General features: G+C 37.0%; 1 long non-coding RNA gene across 2 annotated transcripts; it reads right to left on the bottom strand.

The window, feature by feature from the left end:
* Positions 1-320: 320 nt before the first annotated feature.
* On the bottom strand, positions 321-26,684 carry LOC131403104 (uncharacterized). Of its 2 annotated transcripts, none has more exons than XR_009219225.1 (3): positions 24,282-24,408; positions 12,394-12,488; positions 321-747 (listed from the first exon to the last, which is right to left on the bottom strand). It is a non-coding gene; the product is annotated as an uncharacterized LOC131403104 (long non-coding RNA). The 2 variants fall into 2 exon arrangements; XR_009219224.1 differs by lacking the exon at positions 321-747 and adding an exon at positions 26,670-26,684 and having other exon boundaries at positions 12,166-12,488; positions 24,282-24,439.

The following is a 26,684-nucleotide window of genomic DNA, read 5'->3' as shown; positions in this document are numbered from 1 at the left end:
ACCTTGTACCTTTTCTTTTCATTAACTACTGGGCACCTCGATTAACTACCACGTCTGCATTGGAACTATCAAAATGCAAATATTAATAATAGCTAACATTTGTTGAGTGCTTAACTACAAACTAGGAGCTGTTTTAAGCTCTTTACCTGTATTAATTCATTTAATCCTCACAACTCTTGAGTATTATTCTGATTTTACATGCGAGGAAACTAAGGCATAACAGAGGTTAACCAACTTGCCCAAACTTGGATTCAAACCCATATACTGTGCCTCCAGAGGCTGTGCTCTACACTGTTTTGCTAGGCAGAAGGTCTAGCAATATGGAATCTCTCCTATTTATATTCTTGAATATTAACACAGCATTTTCATATCATAGTGGTTTTTTTTCTGTGACTCGTCCTTTGATGTTAGAATGGCTTATTTATGTAAAAATTCTGTTGCATTCAACATCAATTTCAAGAAACAACATCAAATTTTCTCAAGTTGGTTTAAAAATGAAGAAAAGAAACCCAATTCCTGGCTGGTCTTATGCTACTGCCTGTTAAATATGTTAGTTTCAGACAGAATCCTGCAAACATTTAAAAAGGTATGAAGTGTGTTTTCCTATTTAACCACTAATCTTCTGTATTTTGATTAGTATAATACACATTTCAAAAGAAAGTCCATTTGCTCTACAACTCCAGAAACCTACCCCTGGTTGCTATAAATGGATGTCCTCTGTAGGGTCACCTTATCCCCAGTGGACAACTGCAATGTAGAATACAAAGAATCAGTGAAATGTACATGGTCTGCTGCTTACACTTTCTGCACCAGTCAAATCTCTTCCAGATATGAATGAGCAGCAAAAGCTGGAAACAAACACAGCCTTCAAGAAACCATTATCTGATGTTAACATGGCAGAGTCACTGCAGTGCGAACAACGAAAGTCTCATCGACAGATAATCAGTAGGTAGTCAGCACCAGAATTACTGAGGCAACAGAAAACGATGAACATCTACCGACAACAAGTTAGGGTGAAAGGAGAGGGAGAGTAAACACTCAAAGAAGCTTGCTAGCCTCCTGAAAGTGTTTTCCTTTGGACAAGGAAGAAGAAAATCCCTAATAAAATTACTAATTATTAGACTGTGGACTTGGTCTCATCCTAGTGCTAATAGGGAAGAAGAAAGAAGCTAACAGACCCTTTTAACATGATCAACCCCATGAGGTGACATCTCTGCATCTAATTCTTCAGATCATTTCCACAGCCCTCTCAGTGTGCTAAGGCACAGGTGCAACTATTTTTCTGTGGTGTAATATTGAGCCAGCCTGTTCAGTTAATAAGCTATTTCCTTTGTTAATTCCTCCACACCATTACAAAAATCATTGCTTCCAAATGCTTGACATCCCCTCCCCCTTTCCTTCTTCAGGTAACACCTTCATATTGGTTATGCCACTTGACAACTGTGTGACCTTGGAAAAATTACTTAACCCTTCTGAGACTCATGTTAGCTATTTGCAAAATGGGTATAATAATATATATTTCAGAAAAGTGTTAAAATCAGATATAATACATACAATACATATAAAATACCCATACCGTAGGAGCACAATCAATAGTGGCTATTCTTATTTCTCTCATTTCCTTTCTCTTGCCCTGACAAATACCAGACTAGGCTGATAGAACACAAAGAAGAATAAGACACATTCTCTACCGTGAGGAGCCTTGCCAGGCCACAACTACGACAGTGTGACAAGTGTTGTAACATGGAGTGCGTAAAGAGCTATAGGAAAGCAGGCTTAGTGGCACAGCTGCCAAACCCACATGACTTGTTTCCAGGGAGTTGTTTATAGGATGATTGGATAATATGGTCTTTTGTATAATTTATCTTCTCTAAATCAAATGTGACATAGGAAAGTGGGAGCAAGAAGAGCAGGCATTGTTACCCTATTTATAAGAATAAAGGACAGACTAATTAACAGGTTGGGGTTAATTATTTTCTTTCAAATATTTCTTTATCAGATAATATGAATAATTTTGGCATTTAATTTACTTGGTTTGCATCTACTTGGGGTCATCACAACTGTTTAATGAACATTTACTCTGCTTAAATCCCAGTGTTAGGTTTATCAGCCCAGATCTGTGGAGCATAGAGGGTAGCTGGAGAACAAAACACTCACAGAAACAATGAGATAAGACTCAAGCAAAGGAGGTAAGGCTTAGGTTTCTAGTTCCAGAGAGCAAAGTGAGCACATGCACTTAATTCTCATTCCTCCTCAGACCCCACAGAAATGACCATAAAGATGTTAATAATAAATAAAAAAAACTAAAGCCACAGCAATGAAGAGAAAACATCAAATAAGATATTTCAGCACATTTCTAGCATAAGAGACGGCAAATGGAAGTGCATTAATGCATAAAGCAGAGCAGAGGAAGCCCATATATCCCAAACTATACCACTTAGAGTATCACCAAAATGCTGCCACAGGTGTGGGAGTTGATCCACCAAATAGAGGGGCCCCAGAGGGGCACCTGGTTTGCATGCACAATGGAGGGCAGATGGGAGAAGTGGGGTGTGACACAGAACTGATGAAAGGCCACAGTGGCCAGCCTCATGCCCCACACAGAGAACCACAGTCAGCAATAAAACCAAGTTTTTCTCTTAATATACTGAACAAACTGACTGGCGCAAGTTAATGCTTCCAGTGTAGGCAAGAGCCTCCTCAAAGTTTCCCCTTCACATTCTGGCATTTGGCAAGAATGATGAGGGTCTGATCCCTGAGAGACAAAACTCCTAATCCCATCTCCCTCACCTCTTGTTGAGGTGGTGTGGGGGCAGACCACTTAAGACACTGAGACACTTAAGTGAGACCACGTAAGATACAATCAGATCATCCATCACATTAATATGACTGGATAAATGAAGATCATCAGGTAGGTGACAAAATAACCAGCAGGAAGAAAGAGAAACATCACATTAATGAAACACAAAAATTACCTTGGCTATTACATTTAGTGAAATAAGCTAGACACAGAAAGGTAAATATTGTATAATTTCACTTATATGAGGTACCTAAAATGGGCAAATTCAGAGAGACAGAAGACAGAATAGAAGTTATCAAGAGCTGGAGGGTGGGGAGAAGGGGGAGTCATTGTTTAAGGGGTAGAGAGTTTTTGTTGGGAATGACGAAAAGGTTTTGGGTATAGACAGTGGTGATGGTTACACAACATTGTAAATGCATTTAATGCCAACGAACTGTACACTTATGAATGGTTAAAATGGTAAATATTATGTTATGTATATTTTGCCACAATAAAAAAAAAGAAAAAAATTACTCTGGAGATTTAACAAATGGCACTTTGACAACTGGATATTCACATGCAAAGAACCAAGTTGGATCCCTACCTCACACTATATACATAAATTAACTCAAAATGGATCAGAGACCTAAACATAAGAGCTAACCCTATAAAATTCTTAGAAGAAAATATCAGCATAAATCTTCATCACCCTGGATTAGGCAATGGTTTCTTAGATATGACAGCAAAAACACAAGCAACCAAAGAAAAAATAGATAAATTAGACTTCATCAAAATGGAAAACTTCTGTGCTTCAAATGACACCATCAAGGAAGTGAAATGACAGTCTACCAAATGGCATAAAAAATTTGCAGATCATATAAGGAACTCATATTCAGAATACATAAAGAACTCTTACAATACAATAATAAAAAGACAGACAACCCAATTAAAAAATGACACTGTATCTTAACAGACATTTCTCCAAAGAATATAAATACAAATTGCCAATAAACACATGAAAAGATGCTCAACAACATTAGTAACCAGGGAAGGCAAAAAAAAAAACCCACAATGATATACCACTTCTCACCCATTAGAATGGCTATAATCAAAAAGACAGATAATCACAAGTATGGACAAGAATGTAGAGAAATTGGAACCCTCATAATTTGCTGGTAGAAATGCAAAATAATGCAGTCACTTTGGAAAACAGACTGGCAGTTCCTCAAAATGTTAAACATAGAGTTAGCATGTGACTCAGCAATTCCATAATGTCCAAGAAAAATGAAAACAGGTCACACAAAAACTTGTACACAAAATTTCATAGCAGCAATATTCATAATGGCCAAAAGTGGAAACCACCCAAATGTCCATCACCTGATGAATGGATAAATAAAATATGGTGTACACATACAATGGAATGTTACTTTGCCCTAAAAAGGAATGAAGTACTGATACATGCTACAACACTGATGAATTTTGAAAACATTATGGGATTAAAAAAAGCCAGTCACAAAATATCACATATATGAAACCATTTATATGCTATGTCCAGAATAAGAAAACTCATACAGACACAAAGTAGATTAGTAGTTGCCTAGGGCTAGGGTAGGGAGAGAGAGAAAGGTTGAGGAAAGTGGAGAGTGACTGTTAAAGGGTACAGGGTTTCTTTTGGGGGTGATGAAAATGTTCTAAAATTGATTGTGATGAATATACTAAAAATTATTGAATTGTACACCTTAAATTAGTGACTTGTATAGGATGTAAATTATATTTCAATAAAGCTTTTATTAAAAAAAGTTCAATAAATGATAGCTGTTATTGTTTCACACAATTACTCTGGAGAAAAAAGATGTTTCAAGAACAGAAGAAATCTTTTTTTTTTTTTTTTTGAACATGAGGAAATGCTTACTTTTTATTTTTTTTTCCCCCCATATATTTCTACTCTTTTTTTTTTTTTTATTGGTTTATAACATTGTAAAAATTTCAGGTGTACATCATTGTTCTTCTATTTCTGCATGGACTACATCATGTTCACCACCAAAATACTAATTACAACCCATCACCACACACATGTACCAAATTATCCCTTTCACCCTCCTCCCTCCCCTCTTCCCCTCTGGTAACCACCAATCCAATCTCGAACAGAAGAAATCTTAACTCCAAATTTTACTTACAGAAAGACTTACAGAGATAAAGTATCTATTGAAAAAAGGGAAACGGGAACAAGATGCGTAGACTCAGTTTTCCCTCCTGCTCTAATTACAATTTTTTACCCTGGAAATAATCAATGGATAACAATTAAAGGACTCTGAAAGCTGGAAAGAAGAAGGTAGACTGGACTGGCTAAGAACCTCAGGACTTGAAGAATGGCAATACAGTGCGATTCCTGAGATCCCACATATGCCGGGCTGAGCACCAGGGGAGCCTGCAGCCTGACACAACCAACAGGCATAGACAAAAAAATAAACAAACACAAAAACAATAAAAGTCTGTTCTCTCTCGTGAAAGGACTGGGAAAGAGGAAGCACAACAGAGACCAAGTGGGGACCCCAACCCTAGTTCCTCAACTGAGGTACTTGTTGGCCAATTTGCCTTTAGCAGCAACTGCAAAGCCCTAATGGGCCCACCCAACCTCTGCTTCACAACCAGGGCACTGGTGGGCCAATACAACTGTAGCATCAGCAAAGAAGCCCCAGTGAGCTGTCCAGATCCCTGTTTGGCAAACCAGGCTTCAGTAGGCAGTCCAATTCACCTGCAGGAGCAGCAGTAAAGTTCCAAGAGCCAGCTCAACCCCTACTTCAGAACCAGGGCACCAGCAGGCAGTCTGATCCGCCAGCAGCAGCAGCTCCACAGCAGTGACAAGCCTACCCAGCCCCAGTGCCACACCTGGGAACCAGTGAGTGGGCCGATCCACCCACACCAGCTCAGGCTGGTGTCAGGCCAGAGAGAAATGGCGTATTACCTATAGAAGAACACAAATTTGAATCAACAAGGGATTTTTCATCTGAAACTACAGAGGCCAGAGGAAGTGGTACAATAATTCTTAGTGCTGAAAGAAAACAACTGCCAATCAGGAGTCCTGTATATAACAAAAGTATCCTTCAGGAATGAAGGGGAAATAAAGACACTATCAGACAATGGAAAACTAATAAGTTCGTTAGCAGACCTACTTATAAATAATATCCAGAGAAAGCTATCTAAACAGAAAGAAAAGGATAAAATGTGGTATATACATACAATGGAATGTTATTTGGCTGTAAAAAGGAATGAAGTACTAATATATGCTACCAGATTGATGAATTTTGAAAACATTATGCAAGTGAAAAAAGCCAGTCACAAAATACCACATATTATATGAAACCATTTTTCCAGAAAGCTGAGACATTCAGAAAGGAAAGAATAATGGAATGGTAAAAGTTGAGATAAGCAGAACAGACTCTCCTTTACCTCATGAGTTTCTTTAATCAAATTTTATGGTTGAAGCAAAAATTTTCACACAAACTGATGTGCTGCTCAATTAATGCAGAGGAAATACTTAAGAAAATTATGCTTAAAATGTGAAAAAGGGAAAGAAAACTAAATGAAAGTAAAGTTTCTACACTTCACTTAAAGTGGTAAAATGTTGATACAGTAGAGTTTTGATAATCTAAGTATGTATATGGTAATTCCTAGAGCAACTACTAAGAAAATTTAAGAAAGCAATACACTAAAAAACATTATAAATAAATCATAATGGAATTCTAAGAAACATCAAATAAGCCACAAGATATCCTTCAGTGGGTGAACGGTGAAACGATGGTATAGTGATACCATGAAATACTACTAAGCAATAAAAAGGAACAAACTTCATAACACGCAACAATTTGTATCAGTCTCACGGGAATTATGCTGAGTGAAAAAAACCAATTCCAAAAGGTTATATATCATATAGTTCCATTTATATAACATTCCTGACATGACAAAATTATAAAATGGAGAATAGATTAGTGGTTGTCTGGGGTTAAAACTGGGGGTGAGGGAGTGGGTGTGGTTAAAAAGGGGTAACACAAGGAAGCCTTATTATGATATGGTGATGGTACAATTAAGTATCTTGACTATGATGGAGGTTACAGAAAGCTACACATGTGATTAAAATGGTCAGAGCTCTACACACACACACATACACACACACACACACACATGAGTGTATGTATAACTGGTTAAATCTGAATAAGCTTTATAGACTGTACCACTGTCAATTTTCTGGTTTTCTGTTGTACTATCTAATATAAGGCATTAATATTGTGGAGGCTGAGTGAAGGATTCACAGGCCCTCCCTGGACATTTCTTTGGAATTTCTTGTGGATCTGTATTTATTTCAAAATAAAAAGTTAAAAAAAGTTTTTATTCAATTGATACCTCAAAAATTTTTGACTCTCCAAATTTGTAGTAATTGTGACAATAATTTTAAATAAAAACTAGAAAGCTATGAAAATGAGAACAAGAATGAGCTATTAGATATTAAAATGTGACTTTGAAAAAAAATTCAACAGAAGAGCTGGAACAAAAAGTTAAGGAAGATTCCCTGAATGTAGAGCAAAAAAAACACAAAGAAATAGAAACCATATGAAAAAAAAGAAGAGATTCAGAGGATCACTCCTTTAGGTCTAAGATCTCACTAATAAGAGCACTAATAGAAAGAATAGAGAAAATAAAGAAAAGGAAATTATCAAAGATATAATTTAAGAAAATTTCCCACAACTGAAGAAAGTCACAAAATGAAAGGGGCAACCAAATGCCCAGCAAAATAAATGAAAATAAGATTCGTACAAAAACAGGTTCCCATGAAATTTTAGGACATCAAAAATAAGGACAAGTTCCCAAAAGGAGATGACCCAAAAAATGTAGTTTTATTACATCGTTTAAAGTTATAAAGGTGATAAATAAAAGAACTAAAAATAACTACTAAATATTGGGAGATTAAGATGGAAGGGAGGTTGGGGTATACAAGTGATCTTTCCAAAACAAAGAAACAACAGATACTGTGTAAAGGTAAAACATCAAGCACAGGAGTTACGTCTACGTTATTCAGAAATTTGGAGACAGAGGTGAAAACAGATATAGATTTAAAAAAGGCTTTTCTAGAGATGGAGAAATGGTGGAATGGTTAATACTCCCAATGGATTGTAATGCAATTGCACTGTAATCTCATCTGTATTATTTCACGTTTTACAATATGCAGTTATGTAACTTTTTTTTGGTGAGGAAGATTGGCCCTGAGCTAACACCTCTTGCCAATCTTCCTCTTATTGCTTGAGGAAGCATGGCCCTGAGCTAACATCTGTGCCCGTCTTCCTCTATTTTGTATGTGGGTCACTGCCACAGCATGGCTTGATGTGTGGTGTAGGTCTGTGCCCAGGAGCTGAACCTGTGAACCCAGGCCACCAAAGCGGAGCGTGCAAACTTAACTACTATGCCACCAGGCCGGCCCCTGCATTTATATAACTTTTATATGTAGTCAAAGAAAAAGGCACTGCATGGGGCTTGGATTTTAAGGATTCTGACTCAAAAAGAGGCCAGGGTTTCAGGATGAAGGTTGCACTAAGTGTGGAGGTCTGGGAGTGGTTGTGGGCAGGGTGTGATATTAGATCAACAATTCTGCTGAGACTCTAGCGAAGGAAGAGCAGGGAGAAATTTGGAGAAATTGCAGGATATAGGTGAAAAACAAGGAACTGAGGTGACCGTGTGGGGCCTCGAATGTCGGGATATGGAGTTTAGAATCTATCCTGTAGGTAGCAGAGAGTCAGGGAAGGTTTTAAGCAGAAAATAACACGAATGCACCCACGCTTTATAAGATCATGTGTTCTCAAGCACAGATGATAAACAGGAGGAGAGACTGGAGACAAAGAGATTATAGTAATCATCCCATTGAGTAGTAATAAAGTCTGAGTGGTACATGGCAGTGGGGATGAATATGAAGAGAGAAATGTGGATGTTACTGCGAAGGCAAAGCCAATATGACAATCAACTGGATACAGAAGCTACTGGTGTGAGAAGAGACTACTGAAGTCCTTTCTTATCCAAGATAGGGACTGTGGAAAGAGGGGCAGGTTTGAAAAGAGAAGACAACAAATTTGGCATTAGAAATGTTGGGTTTTACTTCTTTTTAAATTTTTTAAACCACTGTATTGAGAAATATGCACATACAAAAAGCTGTGCATATTTAATGTATACAACTTGATGAGTTAGAAATAAGTATACAACCAGAAACATCGGGTTTTAAATACTAGATCTGTGGAGAGATGATCACCAGGTAGTTGGAAATTCAAGTTTAAATATTAGGAAAGAATCACAATTAGAGAAACAGATTTAGAGATATTTGCATGAGAAGTCCACTATTTCCCATGGCAGACCTTCCCCCCACACATCCCTTCAAGCATCCCTTCAAGCATCCTCAAGCCTTCAAGTTAAACACTGAGTACCTCCTATATAACAGGTGTTGTGGTACTAGGACAGGTCCTGAAGCTACAAAAATGAATAAAACATAGTTTCTTATCTCTAGGAGTTTACATTCGAAGACCTCCAAAAAGTTTTTTTTTTTGGTCAGAATCTCATAATACGTTCAAGTATATCTGCTATTGCTTACAATGCTTTTCTTTCTACTTCTCTAAACTTTACTTACAAAATGGGATTTGTTTTGTTCTCTAACTAACATCAAGAGGAAACAGCAATTTCTGACTAAAGAGTGAGTAGTGAGAAGGGTTACCCTAGATGACACCACACTTCTCCAACCTCAGTCTTACCCCCAGGTACAAAAGTATTCCCTTTTCCTGAAATGAATTTGCTACGGGTATTGTTAAGAAAATCAACAGTTCTCAATTTAGTCCTCAACGTTTTGGGTTCGCAATGTGCCAACAGCCCTATGCAAACTTGAAGGAATGGACCTTTCTACAGTTCTAGCACACTCCTTGCTTTCTGGATTCTGGAAACTTCCTTCTGCCATAACCCTTCTGTGAAGGAATGAGTTGATTCGGCAGGTCTGGGTTGTTCAAACCCTGAACATTCCCAAGAAAGGCACGTTTTCAGGATGGGCCCTTGGCCGGCTTCTTGGAATGTTCTGTCAGATAAGAGTGTTTTGCATGCCTGAGGCCTTGGGCCACAGCGTACTAGTTTGTCCAGAGGGTTTCCCCTAACATTGTGGTTTATGGGGAACATCTGCTTTTTCTCTAAGGGGCTAGAGCTTGAATGACCGAGGTCAGTCATGCGGGTGCTGTACACCCACAGGACTGACCCCCAGTGAAAAGCCTGGACACTCCAGCTTGAGAAAGCTTCCCTGCTTGGAAACACTCTGCACGCTGTCACGCGTGGCTGCTGCGTAACTGCGTCTCGCGTGGCTCCACTGGGAGAGCACACTGGGCGGCTTGTGCCTGGTGTCCCCAGACCTGCCCCACGTGCCTCTGCTGATTTTACCCTGTACCCTTTCACTGTAATACACCCCAAGTGTAAGTACAGCAGCTTCCCAGTCCCGTGAGTCCTTCTAGTGAATCTCCGAGGCTAAGGGTGGTCATGGGGACCCCGATACATCTTCCTTCCAAGTCTGGGATTTCTCTCGTTTTCAGGAATTGTCTGAAATTTACTCCTCTCTATTTACTTTTTCCAACACTTGGCAGACTTTAAAGCACCTGGTCAACCCCCACACATCAGCTAATTGCAAAGTCTGACCTGGTCAATCATGACCAAGAGGCCACTGACACCATTTCAAGCAGAGGACTACATCTGACCTCTATATTTCGCCAGTCCATGTCACCCAAGCCAGCAATGGACATGGGCACGCCAGTCTTGGCTACCGCTTAAATGGCTGAGAAAGTGACAAGGGCACCTCACCATTTTATATCCGACCACAACTAAGCTGCCAGTAGGGTGGGGCATGACAGCTCCCAGCAATTTTCTGCTGCCAATCCTCCCCATCATCTCCCTCTCAGAAACCATACACAACTCTGCACAGACGTAATCTACCACATGGCTGCAGGAGACGAGCCTTTGTCCTTACCCTAGAGCAAGTCTCTTAGCTGCGATGTGGCTCCACCAGGGAGGCATGCCACAGACAATTTAATAGCAACATCAGAAAATAATTTCAACGTTAAAAAATACACGTAAAGCAAATTCTCTATAAAAGTCACTCTCACTCACTCTGATGTGCTTTCTTGAGTGAGAAAGAGCTGCAAGCATATTGGATGTCAAAAAATAAAAATAACCCACAGCCTTCCTTATAAGTATCAAGCATAAAATTTGTTTATATTGTTGATTTTGCTAGCCATGTGCTTTGATGTTCTCTGGCTCCTGCCCCCACACCTCAAATCTGTGACCTATTACTTTATTTTCTAAGAAAAGGATTTGAGATTTCATTGCCCTAGAGAAGTGGGTCACACATGTGAAATGCTATGTAAATGATAAACACTAGTCTTAAAATGGCTCCAAGTCACAGCGCTGGGTAATATGAAGTTAAATGTATTCCCTATGTTATCATTTCTTCAACGATAAACTGCATGTCTCAAATCTGTAGAGAATGTACACTTGTACTGCACTGACCCCAGTGGTAACTAAGATAAAGGCTAAATCCCCACCTTGTGTAGGAGCTAACAGGCCAGTGAAAAATTTCTATCACATATTAACATAGGGATTTTATGTTCTTGAGAAAATCTTAACATTTATTTACAAGTCTCCCTAATAGCTTCCCATCTATAAACCACAAGGAGTACTTAACATGTTTTGTTGAAGACCAGCAAAAGACTCAGAAATAGCGTGATAGAATGTAATGGAGCTGGTTGGCTCTCCTTTCTCTCATTAAAACAAACATTTATTTCTGTGTGTGTGTGTGTTTGTATATGTATGTTTTTTAAAATAAAAGGAGCATTTCAATTTTGTAGACATGTCTTCTATAAGTGCTGATGCTGTTCTTATTCAATAAATGTTAACTGCTTGGAATCCCAGGCACACACTCAAGTTCATTCCCTTTCTCCTCAGGCAGTTTCCATAATCCAAAGCATTTTCATTTTAACAGTCCTCATTACTGGTATCATTTAATACTTGAGAGTTTGCTCAAGTCTACATCAATCTTGCTGATCCTGCAAACACTTACGTTGTTGACACAACACAATCTGAATCCATAGCTACTAAATGTAAAAAACTGAGAACTATTCCTTCACCCGACACATCACCAAGTACTAAGAACAACTCTGTCAGTCACTTGTCCCGTCACGGAGACACAGCGCTGGAGAGACGTCAAGCACAGGGCCTTTCACCAGACCCCGCTCCCTTCAATATGGTGCCATCTCATCTATCTCCCTGCCTCCCATAGGTACTGCATCTTCTCAAAGACATTTGACAGCTTAAGCTTACCCACTTTGAAGAGGAAAATGTTTACCTGGAAAACATCTTGTTAGACATATCTGGCTCATACTCCCTCACTAAAAAAGAGCCCTTTACCACAAGTAAATCTTAACTAACCAGAGACGGAGAATCTTCGCCCTCGGAAAAAGCAATAAAAAGCCCTTCAGAATAAAATTTCTTCTTCAATTAAGCTTTAAATGTCTTTGAATGAGTCTAAATCAAGAAATAAAATCTCTCTTTACCTGATTGGAAAACCTCACGCTCACGTTACGTTGATTCTGTAGTGGGATATAGCGCTGAACAGGATCAATGTCTTTAGGACTGATTAATTCATCAGCTGAAAAAAAAAGAAGGGAAATGTCATTATCAAAAACGCATCTGTACAACACCATAAACCAACCAGACCTAATATATATCTATAGAACATTCCATTCAATAAGAGCAGAGTATATATCCTTCTCAATGCAAATGGAATGTCTTCCATATGCTAGGCCATAGAACAAGTTTCAATAAATTTAAAAGGACTAAAATCATACAAAGTATGTTCTCTGACCACAATAGAATGAAATTAGAAATCAATAACAGGAAGAAGTTTTAGAAATTCACAAATACGTAGAAATTAAACAACGTAATCGTAAATAACCAATGGGTCAAAGAAGAACCAAAAGGGAAATTAGAAAATACTTTCTAATGTACTTTCTGATGAGATGATTAAAATAATGAAGACATAACATAACTTATGGGATATAGGTAAAGCAATGCTCAGAGGGAAATTTGTATCTGTAAATGCTTATATTAAAACAGAAGAAAAACCTCAAACCAATAACCTATTCTTCCACGTTAAGACAGCAGATGAAAAAGAGCAAACTAAGTCAAAATCAAGCAGAAGCAAGGAAATAATAAAGATTAGAGTGGAAATTAATGAAATAGAGTATAGAAAAACAATAAAGAATATAAATTAAACCAAAAGAAGATTCTTGAAAAGCTCAAAAGTTGACAAACCTTTAGCTAGACTGACCAAGAATAAAAGAAAGACAACAAATTACTAAATCAGGAATGAAAGAAGGAACATTACTACCAACCTTAAGGATTATAAGAGAATACTATGAACAGATGTACACCCAGAATTTAGATAACCCAGATGATATAGACAAATTCCTAGAAATACACATATTACCAAAACTGACTCAAGAAAAAACAGAAAATCTGAACAGATTTGTAACAAGTGACTGAAACTTCCCACCAAAAAAAAGCTCAGAACATATGGCTTCACTGCTGAAGTCTACCAAACAGTTAAAGAAGAACTAAAACCAACCTTTCACCAACTTTTCCAAAAAATAGTAGGGAGAACATTTTCCAACTCATTCTAAGAGGCTGGTATTACCCAAATACCAAAACCAAAGACACCACAAGAAAAGAAAATTACAAACCCAAATCTCTTCTGAATATAGACACAAAAATCCTCAATGAAAATACTAGCAAACCAAAGCCAGTAACATTTTAGGATTACACACCATGACCAAGTGAGATTTATCCCACAAATGCAAGGATAGCTTAACATCCCAAATCAATACTTGCAATACACCATTTCAATAGAATAAAGGACAAAAAACTACATGATCATCTCAGTAGACACAGAAAACACATTTGACAAAATTCAACATCCTTTCTTAATAAAAAGCATTCAACAAACTAGGGATAGAAGGGAACTTCCTCAACCTGATAAAGGGCATCTATGAAAAACTGATGGCTAATACCATACTTATGATCAAAGAGTGAATGTCCCAAAGATTAGGAACAAGACAATGATGTCCACTCTTGTCACTTCTATTCAACATTGTAATGGAGGTTCTAGCCAGAGAAACTAGGCAAGAAAAAGTAATAAAAGGCATCCAGATTGAAAAGAAGAAGTTACAGAAAGTAAGACAATGTGGTATTGGCATGAAGATAAGACACACAGATCAACAGAATAGAATCGAGAGTCTAGAAATAAACCCTTACATTTACAGTCAATTGATTTTTAACAAGGGTGCCAAAACAATTCAAGAGGGAAAAGAATAAGGTTTTTTTCCCCACAAATTGTGCTGGGACAACTGGACATCCAAATGCAAAAGAATGAAGTTGGACCTTCATTCCTCACACCATCTACAAAAATAAATGGAAAATAGATCAAAAAGTTAAACGTAAGAGCTAAAATTATAAAACTGTTAGAAGAAAATATGCGTAAATCTTTGTGACTTTGAATTAGACAAAACTACGACATAAAACCATAAATGACAGAAAAAATGAGATAAATTGGATTTTGTCCAAATTATAACCTTTTGTGCCTCAAAGGACACCATCAAGAAAGCAGAATGTTAGCCCACAGAATGGAAGAGAGTATTTGCTAATCATATATCTTGTAAGGAACTTGTACCTTGAATATGTAAAGAACTCTTAAAACTCAATAATAAAAAGACAACCTAATTTAAAAATGGCCACAGTACCTGAATAGACATATCTGAATAGACATTTCTCCAAAGATTTACAAATTACCAATAAGCACATGAAAAGATGCTCAACATTAGTCATTTGCGAAATGCTTATCAAAACCACAATGAGATACCACTTCACATCCATTAGGATGGCTATAATCAAAACAGACAAGAAGAAGGATTGGAGAGAATGTAGAGAAATTGGAACCCTTATACATTGCTGGTTGGAATGCAAAATCGTTTAACCACTTTGGAAAACAGTCTGGAATTGCTCAAAATGTTAAACACAGAGTTACAATATGACTCACCCCTAGGTATAGACCATACATTTCACCTATTTAAAGTTTACAATTCAGTGGTTTTCCACCCCTAGGTATATCCAAGAAAGCTAAAAACATGTCATTTTATGAATGAAACAATGTCAAACATTAATTTGTACATGAAAGTTCATAGCAGTATTACTCATAACAGCAAAAACGTGGAAACAACCCAAATGTCTATCTCCTGAGGAATGGATAAATAAATCAGATGTGGTATATACATACAATGGAATGTTATTCCACCACAAAAAGGAATGAGGTGTTGATTGATACATGGATGAACCTTGCAAACAGTGAAAAAAGTGAAAATAGCCAGTCACAAAAGGCCCCACATTATGAGTCAAGGTACATGAAATGTCCAGAACAGGAAAATCTAGAGAAAATAGAAAGTAGATTAATGACTGTCTAGTGCTGGGGTGGGGAGTCAGCCTTGGTGGTCTAGTGGTTAAGATCAGGCGCTCTTCCACTGTCGCCCAGGTTCGTTTCCTGATCAGGAACCACACGACCCATCTGTTGGTTGTGACACTGTGGCGACTGGGTGTTGCTGTGATGCTGAAAGCTATGCCATTGGTATTTCAAATATCAGCAGGGTCGCCCATGGTGAAGAGGTTTCAGCAGAGATTCCAGGCTAAGACAGACTAGGAAGGAGAACCTGGCCACCCACTTCCAAAAAATCTGGCCACGAAAACACCATGAATAGCAGCAGAACATTGTCTGATATAGCCAGGATGCTGGGGGGAACGGGGGAAGGGTGAAGTGATTGGGGGGAAGTGGGGAGTGACTGCTAAAGGGTATGAGGTTTTTTGGGGGATGATGAAAATTAAATTAATTAACTGTTTGTAGTGACAGTTGCACAATTCTCTGTGAATATACTAAAAACCACCGAATTGTAAACTTTAAATAAGTGAAATGTATGGTGTGTAAATTATACCTCAATAAAGCTGTTCTAAAAATAATGCATTTGCATTCTCAAGGAAGGAAATCATTTCATTAAGGGGAGTCAAAGTGTCTGCTGATGCTAAATTCTACAATAGTCTTCTGAGATGCGGCGTTTTTTCTGGGGCACTGACCAGCATGACGGTAATGTCTCCAACCGCTGCTATACTGTAAACACGGAAGCTCTTTTCATGTGGTAGTCCCTTGTGGCAACTTTTGATAAAATCCAAGGATACAACAAGGAACGCCACTTAGATTTTTGGGAGGGGAGGTTGAGAAGAAGGTACTAAGTCAGTGGTTCTTTGCTATCTTCTGCTCTAACACACCTGAGAGGCCCATCAGCACCTGAGACTCACTGAGGCAGGGATTCTCCCTGGGCCTGGAAGAAACTAAGCTGGGGAGGAGAGAGTCGGTGGTGGGAAACCACAACTCAAATGTAATTCTGCATAATCTCGTCAGAGGACAAGTTGGCAATATTACCCAAATTTACAGCAAGCATACTCTGACTCAGCATTTGCACATCTATCAAGTTATCTTATTATGCTCAGACATGTGAAACATAATTAAATAATACCATCGAAAAAGGAATCCAACTATTCTAAAGTGAGTCAGCACACTTCTTTATTTTTACCGCACTTAAGTTATGAAAATGTGCTCATTTCACTCTTGATCTTCAATTCTATATTGATCACATAAAAACGACACCATGCTGAGTTTTGTATAAATTCACCCACGTATAATATTTACTAAAAAAAAGAAAAAATTACACCTCATTTTCCATAGCTCTTTAGGTACTGCTTTTAGACAGTGACTAATTCTGAAAAACAGAACAGGGAGTTGACCACAAAAATGCTTATAAATTTCTTTGCAGTTTTGGGAATGTTTCTCATTATATTTCCATTTGAGGGTAACTTCAGGGCACATGTGCAATGTTATCCAACAGGCAAAATCGCCAAAGGTGTTTATAGTAACACTTGGAAGATGTTTTTAATAATAATAAAAGTGATATTAAAAATAGAATAACAAAAAAAGGAGGAGCAGCCCCAGAAGCCACTGCTGCCTCTGCAACAGCAGCCCTAGCAACACTCACACAGAACTGACTACATCCCTGGCAGTATGTCACATGTATTAATTCATTAATCGTCACAACAACTTTATCATTTTACAGATGATGAAATGGAGGCACTGAGTGGTTAAGCAACTTGCACATGGCTGGTAAATGACAGAGCTTAGATTCCAACACAGGCAGTCTCTCTCTGGAGTCGGGGTTCTAAACCACATACAACTCTGTCCTTTGAGAACACTGACATTCTATACAATACAGATGGAAGAGACACCAGGAGGAAGAAACAATAAACAAACAATTTAGACCTTGATATGTTATACTTTCCTACCCAAATCAGGGAGCATATTACAGAACATTCTCTCTCTGGAAAAAAATATACTTTTGCAAAATTTAAAACAAACCAATACAGGCTTAATTATGGCAAATATCAACATATAATTCCAATTTATTACTATCATTTTAGCTCATGATGCAAGGTTGACCATGATAGTCTAAATAGCAGCAAATTGTTTCCCTATTTCATTTGTCTGATCATTGAGATGTGGAAAAATTTCCACTACCAACAAGCATTTTACATAATTGATGTTTCACTGTCATTCTATAGAAATGAAATTCTATCTTTATTATTTTGTTATTTATAAATGATGACAGATAAATTAAGAAATCTTTATATCCTTGGAAAGCATAAATGCTAACGTATCAAAATTGATATGAATCAAATAGTTAACCAAGTCTTTTGAAAGTTTATTTCTTTGTACTTCCTTCTTATTTCTCTCTTTGTACTGCACCTGCGTATCTAGCTTGATGTTCCCCCACTTATACCATGTGCTTGTCTATGTCTCCACGGGCTGTATGCTTCTCACTCATAGCTGTACCCCACTACCTAGCACAGCATCTGGCATACAGCAGGTGCTCAAGAGACTTATTAACCAAAATAATAAATTGGTGAGTTAACAAATTTGGAAACATTAATTGCCATAATCATTACTTTAATTTCCATAGAGGTAAAAGCGACAGGTATTTTAAAAGGTCAAGTTAACAGACATACATTTTTTCACTGCACTGATTTTTATCACTCAGGAGGCAAAAACGGAGCTCCTCATTGCGCTAATTCCGTGACAGCAGCTTTCTGGCGAAGTGTGAGAAGCCTGAAAGAACTTACACCCAACCAACTACAGAATTGCTAAAGGGAAAATGAGACAACAGGAGAAAAGAGCAATTGGCTTCCTACATTTCACAATACAGTACCAAAGCTCACAGAAAATCAAGCATTTCTATAAATAGGAGTAGCTGTCTTTAAATCCTTAGAAGACAGATTAGGTTCATTAATATTTGCACTTTTTTATGCATAGAAAGGCTTATAAAACATACCCTGGGTTCACCTCTAACAATAATTATTGAGGGTAAAAAGAAAATATTAAGGAGAATTTTTGTTTCTTTAATGAAATGACAATTTAAAGGAAATTTAACAGAGTAATTTTTTATCATGACACCAAAATCACATAGGACACACTAAAACAGGCTCAGCAGCTAATTCATGGAGTAAAATTCTGTGCTGCAAAGCCTGGTTGATTCTCAGGGGCAGGGACACATGTTAGCAACACATGTATTAAGAAATGAGCTATGAAGAAAAAGAAAATGTAGATCTTCAACCGAATACATTGTACCAAAAAATTTCAAATGTATAATATATGTTTTTAACTCAATTGATTAACAGTGATGAACTTTCAAAGATTAAATGTTAAATTCTATGGCAAAAAGTTAAATAGAAAAACAATGAAACACCTGAATATATAAAGACTTTAAATTTCATTCATCGAAAAACAGAACAAGCAAAGTTTAGAGGCAAACAAACTAGGAAAACGTCAGAGAGATTTAGTATACCTAACATATGAAACATTTATGTAGACTGATAAGAAAAATCGTAAAACCAAGGTTAAATGCGCAAAGCAGATATCCAGACAATTCACAGAGGATACAGAAATGACTAAGAAATATGTTTTTAACAATCAGCATGTAAATGAAAACAGGATACAAATTAATTCTTATTAGGTTACCAAAGTTTTTATTTTTAATAAGCATATTTACTGCCACAAAGGTTACAGGTGACGCAAGCACCTCGAAGACTCCTGAATAAATCAATCAAGTCTCTGTCAGTCCCGGGCTGGGTGACCTCGGGTGAGGTGCTGAGCTCTTCGGAGTTTCAGTTATGACACAGAGTACCCATCTCATAGAGGAGTTAGGAGGATTACTTAGGACATTATTTGTAAAGGGTAGAGCACAGAATCTGACACATTTTAAGGCAGGTATTATTATTAGCATTTCTGGGAAATAGTTTGACAATATGTATGCAGTCTTCTCGAACTCTAGGCATCACTGCTTTCATATTCAATGTCACTAAGATATTTGAGGGTGGAATCATAAATTTTTTATACAAGTTTTCTAGACCTAGTAGCAATTCAACTAAAAATTTCAGTTTCAAGAAAGCTAGTCATTTATACAATAAGCTAAAAGAAGAAAATCTTCCTACGTGAAGCTTTTCAAGTAATACTGTATTACATGTGCTCTCAAGATGTTTATAATGCCCACTGCACAGAAATCCCATTATAGGTCACTATCAATCACAAGGATACCATGAAAAGGATAACAAAAGTGCTCAGAAATTGATGTCTTTCTGCTTGAAGTTTCCTGAAGTGTAACAGATGGGAAATCTTTCAGCAACCACAATTTATAACTATATCTGTACTCTTATCTATTCATTTTACCTTTACTGATCAGTAACAAAACACGTGCTATACTGAGCAATAAAATTAAGTCAACTGCATTTGAAGTCAACGGACCAACGAAAATCAAGACCTCAGTTTCGTATGACCTCATGCACACTAGGGGTGTGATCACTGATTTACTTTAACTTTTAAAAGCATTAAATTTCCAGGCTTAATAAGTGGCTTTTATATTTGAGGTCAATTGGGCAAGAAATATCATGAATGAAATCAAATGCAAATGGACTTATCTTAGTTACAAACACTGGAATTAGGAAGCAGTATGTCAGAATAAGTAGGCTGCCCTCAGAGGACAGAAATATTTCCTAGATTGTCACATTCCTTTCTTGCTGTAGAGCTACTGGATATCACAGTGACTAGCACAGAGCAGGCCTCTACAAATAGTAGCTGAATCATCAAGCAGATGAATGGTTATGGAGCAACTAGGCAAGCATTCTCTTCCTGTGATGTTTTGTGGCAATGAGAGTACTAGCAAGGAGGGCCCAGGAGCATCCTGAGTTGCCTGGTTAACAAGAACTATGCAACATATTTTCACAAAACCATATCCTAAACGGTGGCTGAGAGAGGGAGGGAGGGTAGAAGGGCAGGAAGTAGAAGAACCATTGAAGTATGTAGTTGTCCCACAGTCAATGCTTTATGTATATTTCCTCATCAGTTAATCTTTCTGACATAAAAATAAAGAAACTGATGATCACAGAAGGTAAGAAAATTCTTCAAGTCATATAAATAGTAAGTAGTAGAACTTATATTCAAACGATGAACTGCCTAGTTCCTAAGTTTAGGACCCCAAAACTCTTGATCTTTCCACTACAGTCAAAGAAAAACATGAAGAAAAGGAAAAAAGGAAGAGAAACTAGGGGAGAAGGAAGTGGAGGAAAAAGACGATAATGTCAGAGAAATAATCTATATCACATGGCTACAAGTTTGCTAGGTATTAATACTCATTTAAAATATAGTCTAGTGGAAAATAAATTGAGTTTGAAACAATGACTTACCAAAGAACTTTAGGTACCCAAGAAATTAAGTTGGGAACTTTATATGTACATAACACTTTGGATATTTTAAAGTACTTTTATATCCATTTTATCACTTTAAAAGTCTCTGAATAAAACTCCCAGGAAATTAAATAACATTCATGCCAAAAAGACAAAAAGTCTTCACAAAACTCAAGAAAAATTTCATTCACCTGAATATTTTGGGAGTTTGTGTATATTGGAGAGAAAGGTGTACTTATTAAAATTACTCAATAATTCAAGCTTAATCAAAGAACATGACTGACTTTAACTCCTGATGTTTACTAATAATGTTTTCAAAGTATCCATTCTAAAAAAATCCTTCTATTCACCTGTCTTAAGTTATACAGTATATAAAGCTCTAATCTTTAACGATTTGGGATCTTACAGTAGGACCTACATGAAGGTCATCACTGTCAATGTCCTACGTACAGAGAAAGGAAAGTCAGTTGCATGTATATTGAAAAGACAAGATAAAATCTAGAAGTCAGATATTTTTTAAAGCTAAACAACTGATATGTTAGTTTCTCTTTTTAGAAAATACTAAGAAAACATATTAAAGTTAAGTAATGGCTTTGGGAAAGTTTTAGAGTAAAGTTGTCATTAACCTTATGTTATCTTACATTTCCCTACTTTTCTTAACCTCAGAAAAGAAATGCAATCCAAAGAACTTTTATGTGATAAATACTTTTACAGTTATTTTTGCAAAGAACTCAAAAAGTACACTGCTTTCTACAGACTGATCATCTCTTACATGGATAGTTTCTAAACTTCCAAATTTAAATAACAATTGTAGGTATAACAAATGATCACTTTATTCTAAGACAAGACAAATGTATCTTAAAATATGTCTCTGGTTTAAAATAAACATGTTTACAATTTATTCACCCATTTTATAGCAAACACTGATATTCTAAAAGTCTAAATTTTCTAAAGAAAATAAAAGAAATACTGTAATAATTAACTATTTTCTAAGAACACAGTGGGTAGGTCAAGCCTTCGGCCAGGAAACACCATATTGAGTCTTTTTGCTCTAACAGTGGAATACAAGTCACATAGTTTTGTTGTATAATTATTCACTAAGGCACACACAGAACAAAATATTCTTAGTGGATTTCACTGGATACAAACTGGCCTGAATTAGTAAAAGTCATATATTCCAGAATATTTTTAAAGATTTACTGTTCTATTATTTTCACATAACTCCAATCAATTAACTGTCCATAAAATGTTGCCAAGCAGATATCCAACTGAGGCTTCTTTAATGAATAAATAAGCCTTTGTTGGTAAATGTGGCGTCTAGAATGCTGATTAACGTCCACAGAAGTGTGTTGGTTCTTGGAGCAAGTATACAATAGCTAAGAGTGAGTTGTCAACCAGAAGACACACAGCTAGGTAAGAGTGCTAAAGAATATGCAGCATCTCTTTCTCAGGGAAGACAAGCATGTTGTTTCTTAGTTTGCAACACACCCTCTGCATGTTCTCTACTGCCTTTGTAGAAGCTCAGCAGGGAAGAAAAGAAACTGACTCTTTCTTTGAAGGCTCTTTCTTCTTTTTGATCGTGAAACAGATCAAGGCATGACCTACACTATTTCTGTTCACTCTGGTCTTAAGATAAGAAAATGGTATCTAAACTCAAAATCTGTCTACACTGAATACATTAATTTTGGAGTAAAGAAGGTCCAATGCTTTTTTACTGATTGATATTGTTTTCAATTTTTTTCTTTTTTTTTAAAGCTCAATTTGCTTATGTAGAGTATAGTCAATTCTGCATTCCCAATTCACTAGGCTTCTCAATTTTATCCACAGGCTTTGCTCAAATAGCACTTTTTCTCACTGTATCAAGCTCAGGCTGAATATACAGCAAGAAGCAGAATGAAGAAGGTTTAGATCTCAAATCCCATATCCCAGGCACCAGTTTTCAGCCTCTGAATCACAGAAAAACTTCGTTATGCTCGTTTGTAATTTCCAAGTATAGTACTTAGGATTCTGATGTTAAAATTCTTGTCCTTAGGTAGGTTAGCTACTCCTCTACTATAATATGTTTTATTTAGCTGTGAGTATCAACAAGGCTTCTTCATATTCATGTTAGTGAGAAGGAAATAACATTCTACCCAGAGATAACCTTACCAACTAGGCTTGATTCTAAGAACACTACTTCATCTATATATATTTGTCTGTTGGAAAATCTAAATGCAAAACCTGTATAAATAATATCAACTCCTTATTAAAAAGCTGCCCTTTTAAAGGAAGAAAATTTTTCTACAGGTTTTAAAATTAGCATTAAGTTTATATGGAGACCCAGAAAATACAGTTAGGAAAAGAACAAACTGGAAACAGCATTAAGTTAATTTTCTCTTCTTTGGTTAGCTTCTATTTGCCCTTATATATCATCTGTGTAAAGCTTGAATTGGAAATCTGGACTTTGAAACATTCTTCCCTAATGGAATGGAAAAAAAAGAAACCAAAGACAATAACTCCTACAGCACAAATTTAGCATTTATGCAGTAGTACTGGGGACAACAAAGACAACAACAGTATTTCACATAGCAAGCAGTTCTTTTAGTACAGGTACAGTATTCACGATCAGCCTGTTTCATAATCTTTTTGTCATAAAGGAATTCTGCCTCTAATAAGATAGCCTTTTTGATGGAAATGCTAATAATATTTTAAATTTTAGCAAGGAATCGCACAGGAAGAGGCATAATAGTTCTTTGTGTTCGTTAAATTAGCCTTCATTTCAATGTGTCCAAAGAGTACTTTTATTCAGCTGAAGTTTTAGGAAAAGCTAAAGAATAATTCTTCAAAGAATTATGAATAATGCTCCCGTTAAGCCTCTAGCAAACTGAGTAAATTGCCAATGTGTATTTACCGGAAAGAAGAAAACTCTGGGATAACCAATTCCTTTTGGCAAGTGGTTTACTAAAGCTATGACCAAACATGATTGCTATATTAAATCAGAATTTTATTACATTATATAAAAGTAACTCAAAGTTCCCATAGGCTTCTGTTAGAAACCTATCCACTAAGCTGAATGCAGCCCTCTAAATGATAATGGTACCCACACTATCTGACTTTCTTCCCAGAAACCGTCCATCATCATTCAGTGAAACAGACATATTAATATACCTTTACATACTAAGAAACTCCCCCAAGACCTCTTAGCAGCATGAAACGCCAGGCAAACACAAGAAAAATGTCTGCAAAGACCTACTTCTTCTTCTTTTTTTTTTTTTTGGTGAGGAAGATTAGCCCTGAGCTAACATCTGTTGCCAATCCTCCTCATTTTGCTGAGGAAGATTGGCCCTGGGCTAACATCCATGCCCATCTTCCTCTACTTTATATGTGGGATGCCTGTCACAGCATGGCTTGATGAGCAGTGAGTAGGTCCACACCTGGGATCCAAACCTGCAAACCCCAGGCCACCGAAGAGGAGTGTGTGAACTTAACCACTAATACACTGGGCCAGCCCCTGACATACTTATTTCTAACGACTTGATAACAAGAGATAACATTGTTCCCAACCTTCTCCACTTACCCAGGAGTTTTGCGATGATATAAAGGGCTTGTCCCCAAAGAAACAGTTTTCCATCACGGCCACAGTTGCTAGGAAATCGCTTCTGACTACCAGGGTTTCTTTTTCAGATTCTACAAAATCAGCTGGCACATAGTAGTGCTTTGGTACAACAGGATAACCTATGGAGTTTAAAAATAAATATTTAAAATATAACGAATCAGTGTCCTTCCCAAATTTTCTCTTCAAGAAATTGCAATAACTAGAAGGGAGAGAGAAAGGTTGTAGAGGAGGTAACAGATTTGATAGACTACAGAAAATTGGATATTTTGGCTCCTTTCAGAAATTGCAAGTGCAAAATGCGGAAAAAGCTTCTTGACTTTAAAACACTAATTTGACAGCATATGTTACGCTTTAGCCAACAATGTTAACATATCTCCTTTAACAACATTTAATTTTAACACCTTTAAATGAACCAACAAATATACAGTACGCAAATATTTAGAGCCATTGAAGAAGCTATTTTTAATAGGATTAGTCTATGGAAGTTTTACAAATGAGATACTGTATAATCTTAAATGAAGAATTATAACCCTGAGCCATTGCTTAGAGGGAAGAAATCCTCATTTTAATCATTAAACCCATTATCTACCATTCAATATCACTGAAGAGAAAAAATCCATCATACCCTGTGAGCAAACTGTTTAAAAATATTCCTTGGTGAAACTAAAAATTATTATTTAAAGACTAGAATCTCTGTGGATGATGTAAAGGGGGAAAAAAACCCAATTCCAGTAGAGTGCTACAGAAGACTTTTTGCAATATCAGCCCATAGTAAACTTAATTTCCCTCATTTCCCTAAAATTTGCTTCCTTCTTCATGCATCAATCAATCACGATGTTTGTGTCTAAAACTAGTAAAAAGGTCTATGATTCACAGGGAATAGTTTGAACACCACTCTCTGAATGTGATGAAGCCTAAAGTGTGGTACACTAAACCACCACCTCAAGGCATCAATGATTTACCACTGAGTACTAAAAGATCTCATTCGAGGGATTTTAAATATCATATGCATTACCACACGCATTACATTATTTCTCACATTGCACAAGTAATTATTTGGAGCATAAAGACATAAATAAATTAATTAATTTTTATTTCAAATTCAATGTTTATCCATAAACATTTCACTACTTTAACATTACAAGTATTTTAAAGGGTGAGTACATACTGTGAAGTATTTAGGGTACTTGTGGAAAACCCTAAAGAATATCACAAACTTCATGTGAGATAGGAACAGGGCTCAGTGCTGTAACCGCCAGTTCATGCATTGTGCCCATAAGCCATCCATTTTCACCAACAAATCGTATATACATATTTGTTTTTGTGAGGAAGATCGGCCCTGAGCTAACATCTGCCAATCCTCCTCTTTTTCTTGCTGAGGAAGACTGGCCCTGGGCTACCATCCGTGCCCATCTTCCTCCACTTTATATGGGACACTGCCACAGCATGGCTTGACAAGCAGTGTGTCGGTGCACGCCTGGGATCCGAACCGGTGAGCCTCCGGCCGCTGCAGTGGAGCGCGCACACTTAACCGCTTGCGCCGCTGGGCCAGCCCCAACAAATCATAATTTTTAACTTCCAGATAAATATGTTTTCAAAGATGTTCACTTATGAGAACATATTCTCATTTTATTAATACTTCCAAACCCCAAAGATATTTGGAACTTCTCCTTTGGAATTCCTTTGATAACTAGTTTTCTAGTCATACAGAAAAATCAGTTATGTTCTTTTATGGGCCCTGACAGTGTTTAACTGCAACCAACATACTACTCATAAGATGGGGCCTTTTGACCATTTCTAAAATATTAAACCCATCCTCAAAGGATGACATTTTAGCATCACAGCAGACATTCAAAATAACATGCTAAAAGCCCTAGAAGCAACTCCAAAGAGGAGGCCAGAATGTTCTTGACAATGGTAGTACCTTTAGGCTAGGACAGAGCCTTTAGCTGGCCCTCTGGAGGGGGCAGCAGTCACCTGAACATACCATTTCTGGTGACCTGAATACAAATCAGTCATTTTATATTATTGCCACACTACACAGAGTGGAGTTACACAGTAGATAACAGATGAAGAACCCGGGCCTATCCAGTGAACTATTTTCCAATTACTACAGCCATGACGACCTAAATTCGTCTCCATCCTTGTATTGCCTAATGAACTCCTTTTATAAAAACAAATTTATTATAGCAAATTAATAAATTATTCTTTCTAATTCATTCAAGATCTCATTCATTTTTTTCAATTTAAATAAACTGTTCTGTTTAAAAAGCAATCATTTACGCTTTTCAAAGGAATGTGAAGGAAATATCAGGAGGAAGAATTTCTTGAAAAACAAGCCAACTATACCGTCTGTGGTCTGAT

This window comes from Diceros bicornis, unplaced genomic scaffold (assembly GCF_020826845.1).
Source record: "Diceros bicornis minor isolate mBicDic1 unplaced genomic scaffold, mDicBic1.mat.cur scaffold_55_ctg1, whole genome shotgun sequence".
NCBI lineage: Eukaryota > Metazoa > Chordata > Mammalia > Perissodactyla > Rhinocerotidae > Diceros > Diceros bicornis.
Note: the sequence above shows the minus strand (reverse complement) of the source record. Positions and strands in the feature narration are given on the sequence as shown.